This window comes from Protopterus annectens, chromosome 8.part0, assembly GCF_019279795.1.
Source record: "Protopterus annectens isolate FY-2018-M chromosome 8.part0, PAN1.0, whole genome shotgun sequence".
Lineage (NCBI taxonomy): Eukaryota > Metazoa > Chordata > Ceratodontiformes > Protopteridae > Protopterus > Protopterus annectens.
Genome location: NC_056741.1, coordinates 705,717,195 through 705,738,261, shown reverse-complemented (window position 1 = coordinate 705,738,261; position 21,067 = coordinate 705,717,195). Strand labels below are relative to the sequence as shown.

The 21,067-nt window shown below is 37.6% G+C and overlaps 1 protein-coding gene and 1 long non-coding RNA gene across 2 annotated transcripts in view; one reads left to right on the top strand and one right to left on the bottom strand.

Annotated features, from left to right (window-relative positions):
* Positions 1–21,067, top strand: part of RIT1 (Ras like without CAAX 1) — a gene marked incomplete in the record, with an annotated part of 544,284 nt that overhangs the window by 1,452 nt on the left and 521,765 nt on the right.
* The window catches only part of LOC122808987, a 340,711-nt gene that overhangs the window by 200,240 nt on the left and 119,404 nt on the right, over positions 1–21,067 (bottom strand). Inside the window, exon 2 of the long non-coding RNA XR_006365851.1 lies at positions 13,558–13,767. This is a non-coding gene — a long non-coding RNA (uncharacterized LOC122808987). The remainder of the gene's footprint in view (positions 1–13,557; positions 13,768–21,067) is intronic.

The following is a 21,067-nucleotide window of genomic DNA, read 5'->3' as shown; positions in this document are numbered from 1 at the left end:
ATGTGATTTGTGTGGAAATGTTGCTAGCACACCTATCTTTGGGGGGGTAAGGGCTTCTGTCTAGGCCTACAGCCCACAGTGCAGAATTATGGGCTTTAATCTTACCACAAGCGGGAAATTATTTGCAGATCATTCTATTGGAGTGTACACACACACACACAGACACACAGACACACAGACACACACACAGACACACACACACACACACACACACACCCTGTGGAAAGGGTAAAAATAACAGAAACTTCAAACTGACAAAGAATGACAGCTTGCATCAACTTGACTCTTGCTTCAATTGATAATATGGCTAAGGCCGATGGGAAGGGGGTTAAGAATATGTCAGTAACAGTGAAGAAGAGTCTTGATGGTCTGGCTGGGGAGAACAAAAAAACATAAAGAAACAAGTTGGTAAATCTTTTGCTAATGAAATTGAGTAGTTAATGGAGTAAGAGATAAGTATTTAAATAATACCAGATGAGGCAGTAAATAGTGGGGTGACATTGCATATTATGGTGAGTGGAATAATTTATAATAGACTGAGTGGAGTGCATGAGGATATGTAATCCTGAAAAGGAAGCAAACCAAAGGTGTGGTTGTGTGGTTGGTTGTGTGTGGTGTGTGTTTTTAGTAACAGTGGCAGGAGTTCCAGAGCATGAAGTGGGCCTTTAACAAGGCCTTGGACTATTGTGTGGACAAGAAGGCAAACATACAATATGTGTGAAGGGGGTGAGAAAAGGGCCACCCTGGCATGCCTCAAATGGCCTTTGGTTAGTGGAGTGACAGGACAGAAGGAGATTAGATCTGTAGAAACTCTGCTAGAATGGGGTAACAGGAAGTGAAGGAAACTTGGTATATGACCAGGTGTGGGGTGATGTAACCCAGCCTCCATGGACTATCATACATTGCAACTCTGGCAGCATAAGATGCTGATGGCTGTATGCCACAGCTGAGAATGAAATGTGTTTGCCAAAAGTGAAGTTCATGGCAAATGTACAAGGAAGTGGTAGAAGTGAGTGGGATGGGAGGGGGGAGGCATGAAGGAGTGCACTGTTTTTTTCTTAGTTGTAGAAGCAAGGTAGTGTCTGAGCTGCAACAGAGCCTGTTGTTTTCCACAGACACCTGCATCATGGATGGTTAGCCTGTTGTGTGGAGGTAAGAGATCAGGACTCTGTCTGAGAATGGGGTAATTTGTGACTGCTGACTACTGATGGTTATGCAGTGGATTTCATGTGAGTGATTAAAGGTTTGGTTATTGCCTGGAAGTAATTTCATCTCTAATGAATTTGGAGCACTAGTAGATGTTACTATGGAACCATCTGTGCTTGTAGGTGCAGTTTATCAGTAAGGTAAGATTATAGAGTAGGTTATAGGTGACATTTTATGGCTGAATTTATGGGACTACTCGGAATTAACTTTTTTTTATGGAGCCGAGAAGTTCTTGTTTATTGTTGGTAAAGTGGAGTGGTAAAGGGTAGGCTTCAAAACATCCAGTTGCTGTCTTTTCCATTAATGAAACTTATGATTACTGAAAGCTCATTTTCCTTTTCTGTAGCATTAAAAAAGTAAAAAAAAGTCTAGCCAAGTTAGACTTTTCACTGTGTGATACCTTGAAACCTCTTGCATTAGAGGCAACATGGGATATATGCAAATGACCCCATAAGGACATCAGGTGTTTCAGCTATATGGCAATTGTGAATGCCCATGGCCATTTCTTTTTAAGTCTGTTATGGACAAAATCAGGCCAATAAAGCCAAACCCCACTTGTTTTGGATTTTTTTTTTTGACATTAAGGAAAATTGTAAGGAATACTGAGATCCTTCTGCTTAGAGAAACATTTAAGCTTAGCATTATTTCTTTCTGGAATATAATTTTAGTTAGACAGAATTTGAACTGTTTTTGGTAAACTATTACTGGAAAGGAGGGGACCTGGAGCAATGACTTTTTAATGGCTGTTCCCTTATATGCCTTGATCATTGCTGAAAATCTTTACCAGAGTCTATATGCTGATAGCTTAAAGGAACAGCAGAGGAGGATTAGTACTGGATGTAAACTTTTAATCTTTTAAATGTTATGAACTATTTATTTCAGCTTTGTGAAATGATGTGATTATGCTATATTTTTAATTTTAAAGGCCATCATTTCAAATTAATAATAATGCATGTTTTTTTAATATCACTTTATTGTATTAATATTTTTATTATTATTGTTATTGTTGTTGTTATTATTATTATTATTATTATTATTATTATTATTATTATTATTATTATTATTATTATTAAGAATGTTTTGGAGCCAAACCGCTTAACTGTCCAGATTTTTGCCTCATATTTTTGGCCTGTTCCTCATAACATTTTTGTTTTTCTGGCAAATAACTGAGGGTTGAACTCACTTAATAATGACAATCATTTACTCTAGATGATTGTCACTGTTGAAGTGATATTTCAACCCCAAGAATAAACATGGGAAAAGGGGTTGTGGATGGATTGATTTGTGTTTGTCTTCATATCCATCGGAAAATGTGTGCTAATACAAAACCCATTATTCTATCAACTTTTTAAATGTATAAGAGCAATATTTAAAACTTGTCTCTGATCTAGGCCTTTAACCATCCATTATTTTGGCTTTGTCTAGATTTCTTGTGCTTAGTGCTTGAGAGGTGTGGCGAGAACTAATGCAACATAACATCAGAGGATCAAGTCTTAGGCGAAAGTCATACGTCATGTGTAAACAGAAGGCTTGAGACTAGCAAAACATGCAACAGATGAGCTCCAATGCTTAGAGACCCTGTGTAATTTCAGTACTATCTACTACTTATAGATTAGTACTAGGTAACTGCCCTTGTGTGCCATTTTAAGCCTAGCCATTTACTTCATGTCTGTATCAAACCCTGCACCTTTTGTCTGTAAGGTAAACATCTTAACCATTATGCCAACTACCCACCTGAATGTTATTTTGGGCAAGTTATTAAACCATAGCAAATTTCTCAAACTTCTTCATGAAAACAATGTTTTTTTACAGTGGGCCTTAATTTGGTGATCAGAAGCTAAATGATGATGTCTAGTGCTTACTTTTTGGTCATCTGTGTATTTAGAAAGAATAGCCCTGCATGTAAAACATCTTTTCTTTCCTTTCTTAGAGGCAAAATCCCACATCTTACCAAATGAAATGACTGTGTCCCTTCAGCATCTTTTATAGAAAAAAAGACTATGTTGTAGATAAAGGCTCTAAAATGCAACTTCTTAGCAAGGAGAATATATTACATCAATCTACAGGTCTTTACTGTTTCCACAGTTAAGAACTGAAAACCTTTTCTTGTTCTGCATTTTTATTAAACGTTTTAGAAATTCATAGGTCTTACTCTTCTATGCTAAACTGTGACAGATGTTAACAAGTAACACGTTGTTATAAACCTCCTGCTGCACCACAGCCATCAAAGTCTCAGAAATGAGAGCGGTTTAGTATGTTCAGCATGCTGGAGGTGATGAGGTTAGCAAGCAATACAGTATGAAAATTTACGGTAATGCAGAAATGGGGAATTGTTGTACTGGAAACCAAGTCAGAGCAAAGCAATGTGTTGCACTGGTTCTATGATTAAAATAGTATAAACTAAGTCCTTGAAATCCCTCCTTGATCTTTAATTGCCTTTAATGAGCACATCCATAATTTATATCAATGTTAATATTCTTGCCTGGTAGTTGTACAAATATACAGTTGTTCATGAAGCTACCACTAATCAGTCATTTCAAACATTTTTGACTCTGTTTTAAACAATGGTTAATTTTTTTTGTAAATATGCACCCAAAAAACTCAACAGAAAGAATATCTCCAAAACTTTCAGGCACTTCACAGATTTAATGTGTAAACTTCAGAGCAACTAGCTCAACAGCTTTCACACAACATGCTTCATCAGGTTTAAAACTTGCAGTAAAAAACTGTTTAAATAACCTCATTCAGTGACATTATCCTAATTAACATAATCCTCTCTTAAAGGCAAACAAATCAGTAATAGTCAAATATAAACATCCTAGTTTATAACAATAAAAACATTCATTATTTCAGTGGTTGCATTTTTGAAAATATTTTTAAATTGCACATTTCATTCAACCCTGGTAGCTGATAAGACCTTAAAATACTCACCCATTTTACTAATACAGCATCCTAAACAGGTTTTCCTGCATGAGTTTGAGGAATGATTCTTTAGCTTGCTATTCATCACAAATTACATAGTGAAAACGATAAGCTGAAAAATGCTAAAAACGCACAAAAAAAATTTTTTTTGCAGGGGGACAAGACGCCACACTTCTGAAATTATATATACCAGCTCCACAATTATACAACAGTGAAGAAAAGGAGACAAACCCTGAACTGAAAAGTACACCACTGGTTTGCACAACACAATACAACACAATACTTTGTGGTGACACTCACCATGACATTACATCCTCGCAATAAAGCTGCTTCGGGAATATAGCAATACAAACTTGTAGGTAAGCCCCAATGACATTAAAAAACAATAGGAACAGAACTTCAAATTATCTTTTAACCCTGTCCTTTGATGCTTAAATTTATGCCTTAAAACATGAATGTTGATATGATGTGAAGTGCACCCATTCTTATAAATAAATAAACCACAAATGTTAAAAAAAAAAAAAAAAAAACTACTGACTGTTGGTTTCTGGGAAACTACTGAATACTTCAGAAACAAAAATGTAGAAAGTACTCTAATAAATTGGACCATCATAATGGCTACCTTGATTATACTGGCTTGTGTTATATTATGCTTTAATCTGCTTCTAGAAGATTAACTACACTGAGTAGTAGTAACCTTAGAGCAGGTCTGTGTACTGCCTTGTCCATTAAGATATTAAGTTTTCTTATATTGTGAAAGTGATGCTAATTAGCCAGCATGTTTAACAAGCCTTCTGTGATAAAGTTCAGTCTTTGATCTTGTTATGGTATCCCCAGTGTCAGTTTTCAGGTGCTACTTAAGAAAGCCTTTGAAGCTAAGTCATCAGTTATAAGTGGCTCTGAAAGAGCTAACTAGAAAATGGGCTTGATTTATACATAATGCGCAATGGGCAACCTAAGTCACAGGCAACTATGTTCTGTTTTAAAAATATCATATAGAATTGTTGCTATGGCTAAGTGTTTTCAGCTGACAAAGATCTGTTTCTATCACAGTACTATCAGGTCCACTACTCAAATGCAGTTAGTTAGTGGAGAGGATTAAGGCTCTGAAATGATGATAAATTGCTTGCTGTAAGTCCAAGGTGTGGGGTTTGCTTCCTTCTACCTAAATATGTGCACTGCATGACTGAGCAAGTCACTTAACCAGACAGAAGATGCTTCCAGGTTGCATGTGAAAAGGGACAGGGACAGTTAACCAAGTTAAGATACTAGGCGCAACAAATAGAGGAGTGACCTCACAAAATGGTATGTGTTTTGGGAAAAGACTTGGTGGGAAAAGAATTGGTAGAAAAGTAATAAGAACGAAGAATACATATTTATAATGTTAACTTTTAAATTTTTGTCTTTGAGGCTGTCCTTGAAGTAACTGTCTTGTGATTTGTACACTGGAGTGTGACAGCTCTTTTTCCTCTGTTTTCATTCATTGTATCAGATATTACACATTCAAAATATCACTTTTGTTACATAGTTTCATTATAAAATGGCTGAAGTTCAGTTTCAGTTTTTTTCATTTGAAAATGTTTGTGTATCTGTGAATTGTATATCGGTAGGGTTGTCTAGTTGATATGACAAAACAATGTATTAATTCGTATACTGCTTTATGATTTCTATACAGTGATTAATTTATAAGCACTGTAATGACTCTGACTTGTGTAGCATGATGGGAGAGAGGTAATTATACAATAAATGTCCATTAGTATTCAAAAGCATGCATGCTGATTGGATAGCCCATTCATTATGACTATTGTAAAATGAGAGTATCCCACAGAAAGAAGCCCAACTGCTTAAGTGTTGATGAACAGCTGGGCTTTCTAATGGAATGTCCTAAGTAAAGCCATCTACAGATATTTTACAATGAACAGAACACAGTATGAAAACTCAGGACATTCTGAAAAAATCTGGACAGTTGAAAGATATAGTTTACTAGTAGTATGATGGATAGTACTGTTGTTAATCTTACCTCTCAGCTGTCCCGACTTTAGCAGAACATTCCTCATTTCCTTCAGATATTTGCCATGTCCCTCATAACATTTTAAATATTGTGAAAAATCCCTAATTTTTCCACTCATACCAGACATTAAACTTTCATAAAAGAAAAAAAGAGAAAGAAAAACATGAGAAACAACCCACTTCAGCAATGCTGTCTTTCCTGGCAACACATATTCACTGCAGTGATGTACTGTGCAAGTGTGAGGATGTACATATCTTACACATGAGCAGTATATCAGTAAAGGGTGAAAAAGGTGGAACACTAAAGTGCTATTATACAAAGACATTCTTTAAGAAAGACAAGCAATGCCTTTCTCAAATACTGTCATTGTATAACAGCAGTAGCCCATTCCTGGATGTGGCTCAGAGGATTTACCCACAGTTTGCTTTAATCACTTGGGCTTTGTACTCTAGATTAAGCTACACCAGTCAAGGGTAAATCGTGTAATATGAACCCAGTCATGGGTTACTGCTAAACAACAAGGTAGATCCTACAATTCTAATGCACTTTGAGTCCATTCTAAGACCGTGCCTACAAAAATTTCTGATGAGCATGGTTTGTGCACACAGGTAGAAGCTCTGTAGTTCTAGCAGAATAATGTTAAGTGTGACTGAAAGATGCTACTCTGCCCAGAGTGAGCTGTGCCCAATCTGTAGCTTCAGTAGTACAAAACTGAACACTAGTGAGTTGCGCCCAATCTGTGACTTCACTGGTACAGCACTGAATATTACTGAGTTGTGCCCAATCTGTGACTTCAGAAGCACAGAACTGAACACCAGTGAGTTCTGCCCAGTGAGTTCTGCCCAATCTGTGACTAGAGAAGCACAGAGCTGAACACCTAGTGAGTTGTGTCCAGTCTGTGACTTCAGAAGCACAGAGCTGAACACTAGTAGATGTGTAGCCTTCCAGAGAGGTTGACTGACTTGCTGTTTGGGTTCTAGCGGTACTTTACACATTAAAGGTGTAATGTATTAAAAACAAATATGTCAAAGATGCAGAGTTAATATCCTTTAAATGCTGAATAAAACAGATGAGTCTTAAGAGACCCCTTAAAGCCACTGAGTAATGGAACTCCTGCAGACACCTAGGTAGTGAGTTCCAGTGGTGCAGAACTTGTTAAGGTAATGAACAAATCCCAGAGGATTCATGATACATCCTGGGAACTACTTACAGCCCCTAGGTAGCAGAGGACATAAGTGAGAGAGTAAAGCATGGGCAGCTCATTCAGATGGGGGTACACATGTTGCATATAACAATATTAGTTAAAAGGAGAACTTTTATAGATGATATTAGAGTGAAAGAACACCCAGTGTAGGATCTGAAGAATTGGTGTGGGAATTATTCAGCAGACAGTGGAGTTCTCTACTAGCTGCAACTGAGTGGGTTTATTGTCCAGAAGTCCTGCATACAGGGAGTTGCAGCAACCTGGGGGAGATGGTGCTAGGGGGTCCACAGCCCATGCCATCAAGTGGCAAAAGTGTTTGAGCCAGGAAATGTTTTTTTAAGTGAAGGCATGCACACTTTGACAGCTGACCTTCTGTCCTTTAAATACCAAGGATGTGACAAAGTTTGCACACCTTAGACAGGAATTCATATCTGTAGCTCCCATAGATAATATGGGAATTTAAGGACAGGAGGTCTAAGACTCGGAAAGTGTGGTGTGCAACCATGGCAATCACTTGTAAGTACTGAACTTGATCCAGTGACTAAGCTCCCATTGATGTATGCAATGAAGATCACTTTCAAAGATATTCACAGCCAACATTGAGTTCTGAGGGGAAGACAGATACAGATACATGTCGTCAGTGTAGCATTGATATTACAACCCTCTGTTCTTAATGCAGTCAGCCTGGTGTAGTAAGAACTTAGTAAAAAGATAAGGCCCAAGATAAGAGTCCTGTGGTAGTCCATAGTCCTGAGGGTAAGGTAAGAAAGTATTATAATCCAAAACAACCATCTGAGTTTATCTGGAAAGTTAGGAGGCAAATGTCTCCAGGACATTTCCTGAGAGACCACAGTATCTAACTAAGCATTCAGTCAGGATTGTGTGACCTAAAATGTTAAACACTATCATGGAATCATGGAAGACCAAGATTAAGTGAAACCATTGATTGAGGCACAAGTAAGTCACTGAAGACACTAGTAAATCCATCTGTGCACTGTGTAGAGTCTGAAAAACAGACTGAAATGTAAGTCCTGGTCCTTTAAACAGGAATGTAGAAACTACCTACTCAAGAACCTTATGGATAAGTAAAAGGTTGTTGACAGGATGACAGCTGTTAAGGTTGTCAAGATTCAAAGGTTCTTTCAAACTGATGGTGAGTAAGGCCTCTTTTTTTAAATAATTTAGAATAAATGTGACTTGAGACCAGAAGATCAGTTTCTCAAGGGAATATGTTAGTCTATTGGTTCAAAGTATGAGACAAGTGGTTAACATATACATGAAATTAAGAAAATAAAGTCACAGTTGGGCAGCAAGACAAACTTGGACAGTCAACACTGAGGCAGCCAGGAAACCAGTGAACCTCTGAATGAATGTTCCATGCACAGCTGGGATGATAGCAGATAAGGAGACACCCAAAGTTTGCTCCTCTTCCCACACTCTACCTCTCAACCTGTAGATATTGAAAGTAGGACAAATGGCCCTTAAAGTAGGTACATCCAGCCCAAAATGTAGACATCTAATTAGCATAAAATCTGAATACCAAATAGCACATAAAATTTCCTGCTTCCAGTAGGAATGTGTGATACTAGTCAGAAACCCATTTAGAAAAATAGTGACAAAAATGTGGAAAAATGTAAGCACATTGTCAAATAGGTAGTGTAAAATGTGTAGGCTTTAATGGACTGTATTGCAAACTTCTACCACACAATATCATTTAGTTTTGCTTGTGAAAAAGGGAGATGTAAAATATGTGTCCTCTTTAAGTTATTGATACCACTAGTATGTTGGTCATACTGTGGTTTTCTGTATATGAGGCCAGTTTCAAAAATTGTGTGTGATGAGGGTAGTTCAGAAAATTGTGTAAAGGGGTAAGTCAAACATGGAAAATAAGAGACATGCCTCAAAAATAGGTACATTGTGTACAGGGGTAAATCAGGAGTGAAGATAAGGAATGTTTCTCTAAAATACCGATAGTTGGGAGATCTTTAGAAGCTTCATGAATTGTAAAATAGAGTAGAAAGGTATCCAGGTAGAGATTTAAGGAGTCCTAGAATAGAAAGGTATCCAGGTAGAGATTTAAGGAGTCAGTGATGTTGAAAAAATAATATAACAGTAAAAGACACAAAAATGCAGTTCAGATAGTGCAAACAGGACTACTAACTGTGAACCAATGAAAGTAAAAGTAGCATAAGGGTAGTGGTCTTTGTATTCTAATTCTTCATTTCTTCCAAACCTTGCAAGATTCTAATCTAAATTGGTCAGCTCACCTGCCTGTCTTTTTCATTCAATGATCTTGTCAAGGCCTAGATACTAATAGACAGCTAAGGTACTATAATGCTATGAGTTTTCCATGAGGAAAGATAATAGAGCTTTTCACTTCCTTCACTAAGAGTTGGGGGATGACCAAACAAAGTCTTTCCATGTGATTATTCAACTTATCGTGTTGTACTGCAATAACTGACAAAACACCATAGCAATCTTCTAAAGAGCATTCTGTGCTTCACTGGATTATGTTTATGCTGCAGCTGCTTGGTCTTTGATTCATACCTTTGCAAAAGCATTATAAATTGGATATAATGTCCCATTCAAGGTCTTCCTCTGGGGCAAATTTGATGAAAGGCACCTTCCCATAGTTCCTTTACCCAACAAATCTGTTTGACATGATAACAGTCCTGCAGGTAGAGTGTTTTGAAGTCAGATATAGAAGTTTTACATGATAACTATAAAGGCGGAAATGGTGGCAACACCACCCCAGCATGTATGCAGTCCTCCATTTTTATTTTCCTTTATTTACTGCTACAAGGGCACAGCAAGAATGAAGTTGAGTTTTCCAGATGTGGGAGTAGCTAGAAACTGAGCTGAGTAGGCCAGGAGTCTTGCTTACAGCCTGTGAAGATGTCAGTTGGATGAGTGATATGTAGTAGACCTATAGTCAGGGGCATCTTCAAATGTCCAGCATTATGGTGCATTCACATATCTTTTGTTTGTCATGATAGAATGGTCAGTGGTAGTCTGAGCTTACTGGCAAAACTAAATCACTAGAAGGAATGCTGAAACAAATAGACGGAGCATCTGGAAGGCTGCCATTTTTACTGAGTATGTGCTAATGCCATTTGAAGGGGGCTAGTGCAGCTACATGGGCAAATCTCTGGACATGAAACTGATATTCAGCAATCCTAGTGTCACTCACATGTATATTTGTCAGCCAAATGGATAGAAGTAGCATGGGGATGCTTTTGTCCAATAAGATGAAGGCTCTAAAGGTCCATTGCAACTACCACTGCAGGGACCTCACTCGAGTACATGGATTATCAGCTGAACCACTGATTCACAGCATGACAATCTGTAACAGCTAGTAAAGATACCATCTCTAAAGGATGAAGCCTTGTTAATATGACAAGGGGAAGTAGAGGAGCTGACAGAGTAAACAGTAGGTGTGTGGTGCCTCATCACAGGATGGAAAACTTTGGAGAGAGGGACACAAGGCAGGAAAAGCAGCAGTATCACAAGGAACAAGTAAGAAAAATATATTACAGTTAAGGATAAAGTGTAAGTATGGCGTAAATCAACCAAGGGACTTTATCACACTAGTTACAATATCAGTATGTTTGATTTAAAGCTGTGGCAATACCTGAATGCATGAGCCAGAGCATGCAGTGAAATTGTCAAGGCTACTGTTAAAACCCTGTACTGGATGGAAAGTAGTTCAATGTCTCATATGGTCACAGTGATCATCAATTCTTTGGAAACAAAAGCTCATATGCTGTCTTTATCCAGAGAAGCACCCTCAGGGCCATGAAAATATTTCAAATGCATTTTTACTGATAAAATTGCACAGGGAAGTGCACTCAGAAAAGTTCCAGATGGGAGTCAGTGACCCCAATAACAAAACATTGAAGGGCTTGCTAAAGGCATTCCCTAAGGAAGTGCATAAAGTACTTTCTGACCTTGTTGTTGTTGTTGTTGTTGTTGTTGTTGTTGTTGTTGTTGTTAATGTTTACTTTTCAGAAAGACATGTACATTCCTCCCACTTTTCTTTACATATTCTATATCTCAATCGAGGTAAGCCTGAACCTAAGCAGATGGCTGCCAATAATGCATTATCACGGTTATAAAACTATCATTCACCCTGCACTGCAGGTGTTTGCATAAATGACACGGTTAGATGTTTTAGCAGTTGATAACTGGTAGCTAAGGAAGGTAGGGGTATAGGGGTGTGGCAGTGCCAGCGGTATTGATGTACTCTTCTCTTTAATATCGAATGCTTATGCCATGTATTCATTTCTGCAGTATCTTATTTAGTAATACTTTTTAAGCTTTCACCTATGTTTAGAGGAGAAAGGTGAACTGCTCGTTTTAAAGTTTTGAGTCTCTTTTCTTTTTTTGGGCTTTTAATATCTTCAGCCATTTTGCACTGATAGTTGCATATATGCTGCAATATTAAGCAGGCTAACATAAAATCACAAATTCAGTTTTCCAGTATTGTTTTCTTTCTGCAGTCATTTACAAGTCCCAGGTGTCTTAAAATATTTGCATATTCCAATTACCTTCTCTTACTAATTAGCATTTATAAATGCATTTTCCTGTTTTACTTGTTTATTTACATGCCTACTAAACTCTCACAGCGTCTTGTAAATCAAAGGTATCAAGCTTTGTCAATGCCATTTCAGTGGCCTCACCTGATTAGACTAATTAACCTTTTTGATACTTATTGTTACCTGCTTTTGTTGTGATACAGTGAACGTGCATAAAAACTATGCTCATTTAAGTGTTACTTCTTCCTTTGGGTGTGCTGTTTTCCATTATATACATAGTTCTCTGTACATACATAACTGGATAATCGGCCATCGGTATTCTGCTAGCAGTTCCTTCATTCCAAGGATACAGCAAGATAAGCTGTCTCTTGGTCTTTTGGCATCATTGTCAGTACCTCTAGTCTCCTGGCTGTTGAAAGGCAAATATAGTAATTTGCTTATAATCACAGACCTGAACTTGTTCAGCCTGTCATTCAGGTTTGGCTGGTCTTTATGAAAGGTTGAGTAATTATCGATCTGTAATTGTGTGTCTTTTGAGTGTGTAATTACTGTAGACTACCTTTAAACAAGCGCAATATAACTATCATTTGTAATTCCACACCATGCCATGCGTCACTGCATAAGCAACGTGTCTAAAGTGGTGCTTAAGTAAGCAAATCATGCAAAGACAGCAGAATCAGCTAGAAACTTCTGAAACAGCATGGAAAATTGCAAATAAATTTGCTAAGGTAACAAATTACTGTAAAGAAAGGAACCAAAAGTTATCGTGTGAGAAATTCTAATTGCTGCATATAAGGATCAAAATTCCAAAAGTATTTTAACAGAAGGGGTTTAATAAGGTACATCCTTCAATGGTAAAGACATTGAGAGACTTCCTTTGTGACCTTTTTCAGTCAAGATGGATTAATGCAAATAATTACATAATATCATAATTATATCTCTCAACCTTATAGAGCAAGAAATCTGAACAAAGCCATAAATAATGGGGGGGGGGGGACAAAGGCCCAAGGATAGGGACACTTTTTAAATATTGCCCTTACAAACCATTGCCCTTACAAACCTAGAAAGTTAACAGAATAACAGGTTTTGCATTAGCATGAATTTTCTGAAGGGTATGAAATCTGAAACTCAAAAGTCTGTCATTTTCTGACTTTGGTCTTCAATCCTCAATGAGTTGCCAGTGATTTGCCAGAAACCCACGATTTTATGAGAAAAAGACCAAAAATATGAGGCAAAAATCTGGACATTCTGAGAAAATCTGTACAGTTGGGAGGTATGAGCAGGACAGATAAAAGTAGGACTAATTGGTATTTAACATTGGAAAATAGTTGACACTGCTACCTGTCTGATACTCCACCCTCGTTCTTGAGTCTTTCCACAGAAGAAAGTAAAGAAAATAGGCTAGATAATTGATAATGCAAGGGGACCACAAAAATGCCATCAGCGGAAAGATCCCGTGAAGGGTGCCTAAAGAGACATGAAGTACATTCTATTTACAAGAAAGCTGGCAATAAAAAGTAGGTCATATGCAAAACCTTGAATTTGGAATGGAAAAGAATACAGGCCTTACATAAACCAGTTAGTAGTACAGTGTTACCATGGAAACTAGCTTTATGGGCATTTGAGAATAAATGAACAACTGAGGTTATCACTGCAACAGAACAGAACAGAATACTTACTGCAGTGTATGCTCGAAATGTATCTGCCTTGGCAACTTGTGTGACGTGCAGTATAGAATGTAGTTGCTCAGCATTCTGTGAAGGACCGAAAGACAGGTCATCAGAGCCTTTCTGAACACTTGATGCAATTTTTGCTTGTTGCACTGGCAGGTTTTCTTCCAATAATATCAGTATACCAGGTGTCACTGAATAGAAATGACCAGCTTCATTCTATGAAAACAGGATGATCAGTTTGATAATGTATGAAAAACAGGAAACTGGTACTGTTTATAGTATGTTAATTGCTCAGATTAAGGAGATACCTTTGCAAACATGCTATATTTACTAATGAGCAAATTTTCTCAGTGGGCTGACCAAAATAGCAACAGGAGTAATATCTGCATGTTTTTTATGTGATATACATTAGTTTCAAAAAGCAGCACTGTTTGAACTGTATATGGTTACGGTCAAGCACTACAGGTTATTAATAAGGAAAGTGTCTGTACCTCTAATTAAATCATATTCTTTATTCATGTTTAAGTTAACTAAAGGAAAAAATATGAATTATGCAAAGAAAATGAGGTAGATACAGTATAACTGCACAGACACCTACCTACTCACCAGAAGCTGTACAAATCATTGTAAGTCTGAATATGGCTTTACTGTATAATTGGGCAGCAATTTAAAATTCACTAGGCTTCTCTCATGATTTTTATAGCTTCAGCACCATATTAAGCACTAATAGTTCAAATCCTCTCCTACATTTTTGTATATCTCAAGCCAGTTAAAGCAAGTTAGTCTTTGATTAACAGAAATGCATTTTTATGCAATTTCAGAGATTTTTCTTGCTAATCAGGTCCCCTCCACAAAATCCACTTTCAAATTGACACCACCTGTAAACCACCACCAGTTTACCTTATTCTGACTCCTGCTGTTTATACCAGTCATTTGATACCTTCTTGTGTATCTGCCATGGGAGTCATATAAGAATGGGGAAAGACTTGGGAGTGGTATTCACTTTCCTTGGTTTCACTGTGGGCCAGTGAGATGAACATGCATTGTGCACATACACTCTGTAGAAAGGCAATGTACCACATTACAGGACTGGCAAAATACAACTGTTTAGCAAATCTGCAGCACTGCCTTTCTGTCCATGTTACAGATAACAGCATTGTCATATACTGAAACTCACTTGCAGTAAAAGAAGACACAAGCCGTCTGATGAAGGACTGGGGCACTATACATGATCTCCCAAAGCTAGCATTTGTTGTTGTTTTACATTTGCAATAAATTTCTTGTGAAAGTTTTATTGTGTATCAAAGCCAAACTCAGATTTTTTACCATGTCGTTTGGAATCGTTGTCTGTGGTTATCATGTTCTGTTAGAACAGGTAAATTCCATCCCCTCACCCACCTTCTCTAGACAGGAAAATTCCTGATAAGATACTTGGTCATCCTGTCTGCACCTAATTGGCTTGCTCTCAGATTCAGGTCCTCTATCAATATGAGTGAAACATAAAATCTGTGATAGAAGATAAAGCTAATATCTCTTAGTAGATGTAATGCATGTCTTAGTAAATGACAGCTTATTTATTTTTGTTTTTGTCTTAACTCCAGTAAAAAAGTCTTGCATGTCTCCCACCTATTTTTGAATTTTTCCATTGTCTTTGACTGTCATTAAGACAAGAAGATTATTACCAGGGACTTCCAAGATGGCTGCACATTGAGTAACAGCTTATTTCTAGCTCTCCCAGTGTGAAAACAGAGAAGAGAACAGCAGAGAAGGCCAGTATGTTTGTGTTTATGGGTACATTTCAGTAACTGGCTAGTAAGTGCACTTTCTTGATGCCAGGAATAAAGAAATACAGAAGACCTAGAAAAAATCAGCTACAAAAAGTGAGGAAGAAACACTGACTGGGGAAGGTTTCCAGCTGCTTGGCAAAAAGCAATGCAACCTTCAGATATGACTTCCAATAACCTACAGGAAGATGCAAGACAACTGCATGCAGACCTGGTTAAAATAAGCAAAACACTGATGGAGTATATCAACACAAACAAAAGGCTGGACAAACGGAAGAAGCTTTAAACAGATATTCAGATGAGTTGATAAAGCTGCAAAAATCAGAGGTCAAAGTGAAGAAAAGGTTGGCTGAATATGAGACAGCTCAGGAAGAGATGTTTCAAAAATAGAATTAGGTGACAGAGCACATAGGGAAAACCTGAGATTTTCAGCTATTCCAGAGAAGCTGGAAGGAACAGACTGCATTAATTTTATGAAAGCACAAATAAGCAACTGGTCTATTATTCCACAGCAGGAGTTGTTAGTTGAAAGGGCACATCATGTGTATGCTCCAAACCTGACTATAAGAAAGCAGCTTAGACCTTTAATAGTAAAGATGCAAGCCTACCAGCAGAAATATTTGATTCTGACAAAACTGTGGCAGGAGGAAGTTCTAAAAGTGAGTGACAACAGAGTGTTTGTGGAGAATGATTACTCATTGTACACTAGACAGAAGAGGAGCAAATTTGTGCCACTGTTCAGGGAATGTCAAGATGTAGGTATGAGATTCATACTGCTGTACCCAGCTGTCTTGAAGTTATTTTTCCCTGGAGGGATGACATTTTTTTTTGATGAAGTACATGTTAAGGAGAAAAATAAAACTCTTTCTTGTTCTTCTGGTAATAAAGACCACAGAGGGACTGTACCTGTTCAGATTTTTCAACAGAAAATGCTAGAGAGAAGGAAGGGAGCACGAGAGTTGACTAGAAGAATCAAGAGTACATTTGAAATGAAGAAGAGACAGGATTTTGGAGATGAACAGTAATAAACCAGTAACTTAATATGGGATTATAAAGTAATAATTATATTTGTGAAATATGAGAGAACAAGAAAGTCTGGAAATATTGGACTTTTTCTGAAATTTTTGGACTTGTGGGGGACTCTAAGGGATATGCCCTACTTCATTTCATTATGTCATTCATGTTCAGAAAAGTGCTTTGAGGGGGCAGAGGAGGGAGAAAATTAACTGTATTTAAAGATTGTTTTCCTTAAATAGTAACAGTTTTGTGGCATGTGTTTTTTTACGTGCCATAAAGTAAATTTTTTTCAGTTATTTTTAAGTGTAATGGGGATTGTAAACAGGTGCTGCTTTTCATTTTTTTTTTCCTTTTCTTTCTCCATTCTTCTCTCTTTCTCCTTGTTCAGTTTTAAGAAATGTAGGTACAGCATATATATTTAAAAAAGCCTGGTTAAAAAGCATGATAAAAGAAAAATGAATGTGCTTTTTCTCATTCTTGTATAGCAGAATGACTGGATTAAAGACTTTAGACTGATTTAGTAACATGTTTTAAGACAGCACCAGAGGTAAAACACAGCTACAACTCAATAAGGACAAACGCTCAGCCAGTCAACGAAGTAAAAAATCCACTATTTATTCCAGCACAAATACAGGTAAGTACTTCCGCATTGAAGCTTCATAAGACCTTAGAAAACAATGAACCTAACCTAACTTTTATACAAAACCAACCCATCTAATAAATCAGTTAAATAATCAACCCTTAAAGTCACAATGAAAAATAAAAAGATACAGATAAAAACAAGATAAAAATATCACAAAAACCTTGCACAATACATTCTTAAAATATATAATCACTTTAAACCAGTATGCATTTACAAACTGCAAACTGAGGAGCAGAAACTGTCAAGGACCTTATTTACGAAGTCTTCTTTTCTTCAAAACTGACTTAATAGAAGCCCTTTCATTGAGGCCGCTGCCCCAATCTGCTCTTAAAAGTACAATCCACCGTGTTTCCTTATACTCAGTATGTGTAATAATATCACCTTCCCTGATACTAGGTGTAACAGCTTCAACCACCTGAAATTTAAACGTATGAGTGCACCCAAACTCAGTGACATGCTTTGCAAGTGCATTATGTGGGGACCCCTTCCTAATGTGATAGAGATGTTCCCTCATCCTATCACGCAGGGGTCTGTTGGTTTTCCCAACATAAAATGCACCACATGCCACACACTGAGCCAGGAAAACAACATTTGAGGTCATACAATTGCTAACCCCTCTAAAATAAAAATCCCTTCGGAGATCAGGATGATGAAAAACACCAGATGAATCAATATGGCCACAAAAATTACAGGAGCCACATGCTACAGTATAGCCATGGTGAAGCCTATCAACATTATTGTGTGTCCCAGAACATAGTAACCTCTTCAGGTTCATATGATGCCTATATCGGAAACTGGGAAAACTACCTACAATATTACCAATATCATTGTCCACTAAAAGAATAGACCAATGCTGATAAAACAAATCAGTGACTTTTCTGTAATCATTAGTATAGAAAAGTGGAATCCTTAGTCTTATTGCTACTAATGGATGGAGGGAAATTGTTCAATTCTAAAGGCGGACCAAAATAGGGACGTGCCCTAGTAGACCTTAAATCAAGAAGGTCAGACCACTGTCTGTTCAACTCATCTCGTGTATAACCCCTATCCAAAAATTTCTTCTCCAAGCTGGTCATTTCCTTCTGAAATCCTGCTGGTGAAGGATTTAATCTCGATGCTCTCATACCCTGTCCCCTGATAAGATTCTTAAAAATGAAGCCTGGATGCATGCTTGACCTAAACAGGAACGCATTCCTATGGCATGTTTTCCGATAAATCCCTGTATCAATCAAGTTGTCATTCAACTTTTCAACAATAACATCCAGATAATTAATACTTTCATAAGACAGATTATAAGTGAATTTTAGACAAACAGTCAAATTGTTCATGATCCCAAAGAACCTAGCAAACTGTTCAGATGTCCCTCGCCACAGTACAAACAAATCGTCCACAAAACGTCGATAAAAGACGACGTGATCTACAAAATCTTGCCCAGTGGAAACAGGGACTCAGATTCCCACTGGGCAAGGAACATATTGGCGTAGCTATTGGCACATGAAGTGCCCATAGCCACACCATGTTGTTGTAAAAACATATCTTCACCAAAGATGAAAACATTGTTATTCAAAACTGTCTCTAAAAAGAAACAAATCAAATAAATTTGCTTAGGTGAATACCCACTATGTGTTGCTAGATATTTCTGCATACAGTGTATCCCCAGCTCATTGGGTATCATTGTAAACAATGACTTAACGTCAAGCGTAACAAATGCCAGATCTTTGATATCATCTAGTCCACTAACACAGCCATATAGGTCTAACAAAAACTGCTTAGAATTCTTCAGCACAGTTGGATTTAAGCTGATGACCGGTCGTAAACATTTCTCTACATACAAAGACGAGGGTTCAGTAACTCACCCCCCTCCAGCAACAATAGGTCTCATAGGTGGGTTACTAGGTTGTTTATGAACCTTCGGTAACCCCTGTATGACCGGTATCAGGGCGTTGTTAACATCCATAAAGGAGAACAATTCATCAGTAAGGAGACCAGCTGTGTGGAGATCTTTAATATCATAATTCACAGAAGAAATAATCCTGTGAACATCTGAGACAGTGATCCTATTATAAAAATGTGTATCCTCAAGCATATGATGCATCGCTTGATAATAAAAACTGCTATCTATTATAACAATCAATCCCCCCTTATCAGCAGGTCTAATGATAATGGAGCTATTATTCTGAAGTTCATTCAAAGCGTGTCTCTCCATAAAACTGAGGTTCTGCTTAGAAGCCCTCTTATGACATGGCCTATTATCATAAAAATTTATTATATCCTCTTCAGTTAATTTAAGATATGCTTCTACGAGGGGGTGATTAATTGGTACAAAAGTACTCAACTTTCTAAGATGAACACATGGACTACTTCTGTCATCCATATTATCAGTAGAACCACCATAAATTAGCCGCAGCATCACATCTCTACAAAAAGTCTTTAGATCTAAAATAGTATCAACAATATTACTACTACAACTTGGTATGAAACTAAGCCCTTTCGTCAACACATTAAATTCATAAGGGGTCAAGCAATGACTAAAAATATTAAATACCAATGATTCTTGTTCTTCCCCCACATCTTCAAGGTTTGATTGGGAAACTGTTCCCCTGAAAATTTCCTCTTGTGTCGACCCCTGCTGGCTGACCTCCCTCGCCCCCCTACTCTGTCCAACCGGGCAGGCAAATGAAAAGGGAGCTCACCATCAACCCCTACCAGGGCGACATCAGCCATACTGTCCTGAATGACAGATCTATTCTTGTCCTTGGGCCTAACAGAACAGTCAGTGTTCTCCTTATTCATTAAAATAGAAGATAAAGCTGTTTCAGAACTATGTCCATCCTTAGAATTAGTGGGCACGGCATTATTATTAGGCCTACTAACTGTTATACCAACTGTACAAGGTGTACCAGAACCAACAGGGGGCACAACATCAATTAAACTAGTGCCGTCCTTCCTACACACCAGAGTAGCAACATGCTTATCCGAATCAGCGGAGGACACTGCTGCCCTGTCCTGTCGAGGAACAGTACTAATATCAGTAGAAACATTAACAATGTCATTTGTTGACACAACTCCATTAACACTAGAAGATGAAGCAACATTATTATAAGAATGATTAGCAGAGGTATAAGTCGTGCATGGCCACATAAAGACGTGGCCTGCTCGAAAATCAGATAGATCACTAGCAACACATAGTGGGTATTCACCTAAGCAAATTGATTTGATTTGTTTCTTTTTAGATAGTTTTGAATAACAATGTTTTCATCTTTGGTGAAGATATGTTTTTACAACAACATGGCGTGGCTATGGGCACTTCATGTGCCAATAGCTATACCAATATGTTCCTTGCCCAGTGGGAATCTGAGTCCATGTTTCCACTTACAGATTTTGTAGATCACGTTGTCTTTTATCGACCTTTTGTGGATGATTTGTTTGTATTGTGGCGAAGGACATCTGAACAGTTTGCTAGGTTCTTTGGGATCATGAACAATTTGACTGTTTGTCTAAAATTCACTTATAATCTGTCTTATGAAAGTATTAATTATCTGGATGTTATTGTTGAAAAGTTGAATGACAACTTGATTAATACAAGGATTTATCGGAAAACATGCCATAGGAATGCGTTCCCGTTTAGGTCAAGCATGCATCCAGGCTTCATTTTTAAGAATCTTATCAGGGGACAGGGTATGAGAGCATCGCGATTAAATCCTTCACCAGCAGGATTTCAGAAGGAAATGACCAGCTTGGAGAAGAAATTTTTGGATAGGGGTTATACCCAAGATGAGTTGAACAGACAGTGGTCTGACCTTCTTGATTTAAGGTCTACTAGGGCACGTCCCTATTTTGGTCCGCCTTTAGAATTGAACAATTTCCCTCCATCCATTAGTAGCAATAAGACTAAGATTCCACTTTTCTATACTAATGATTACAGAAAAGTCACTGATTTGTTTTATCAGCATTGGTCTATTCTTTTAGTGGACAATGATATTGGTAATATTGTAGGTAGTTTTCCCAGTTTCCGATATAGGAATCATAAGAACCTGAAGAGGTTACTGTGTTCTGGGACACACAATAATGT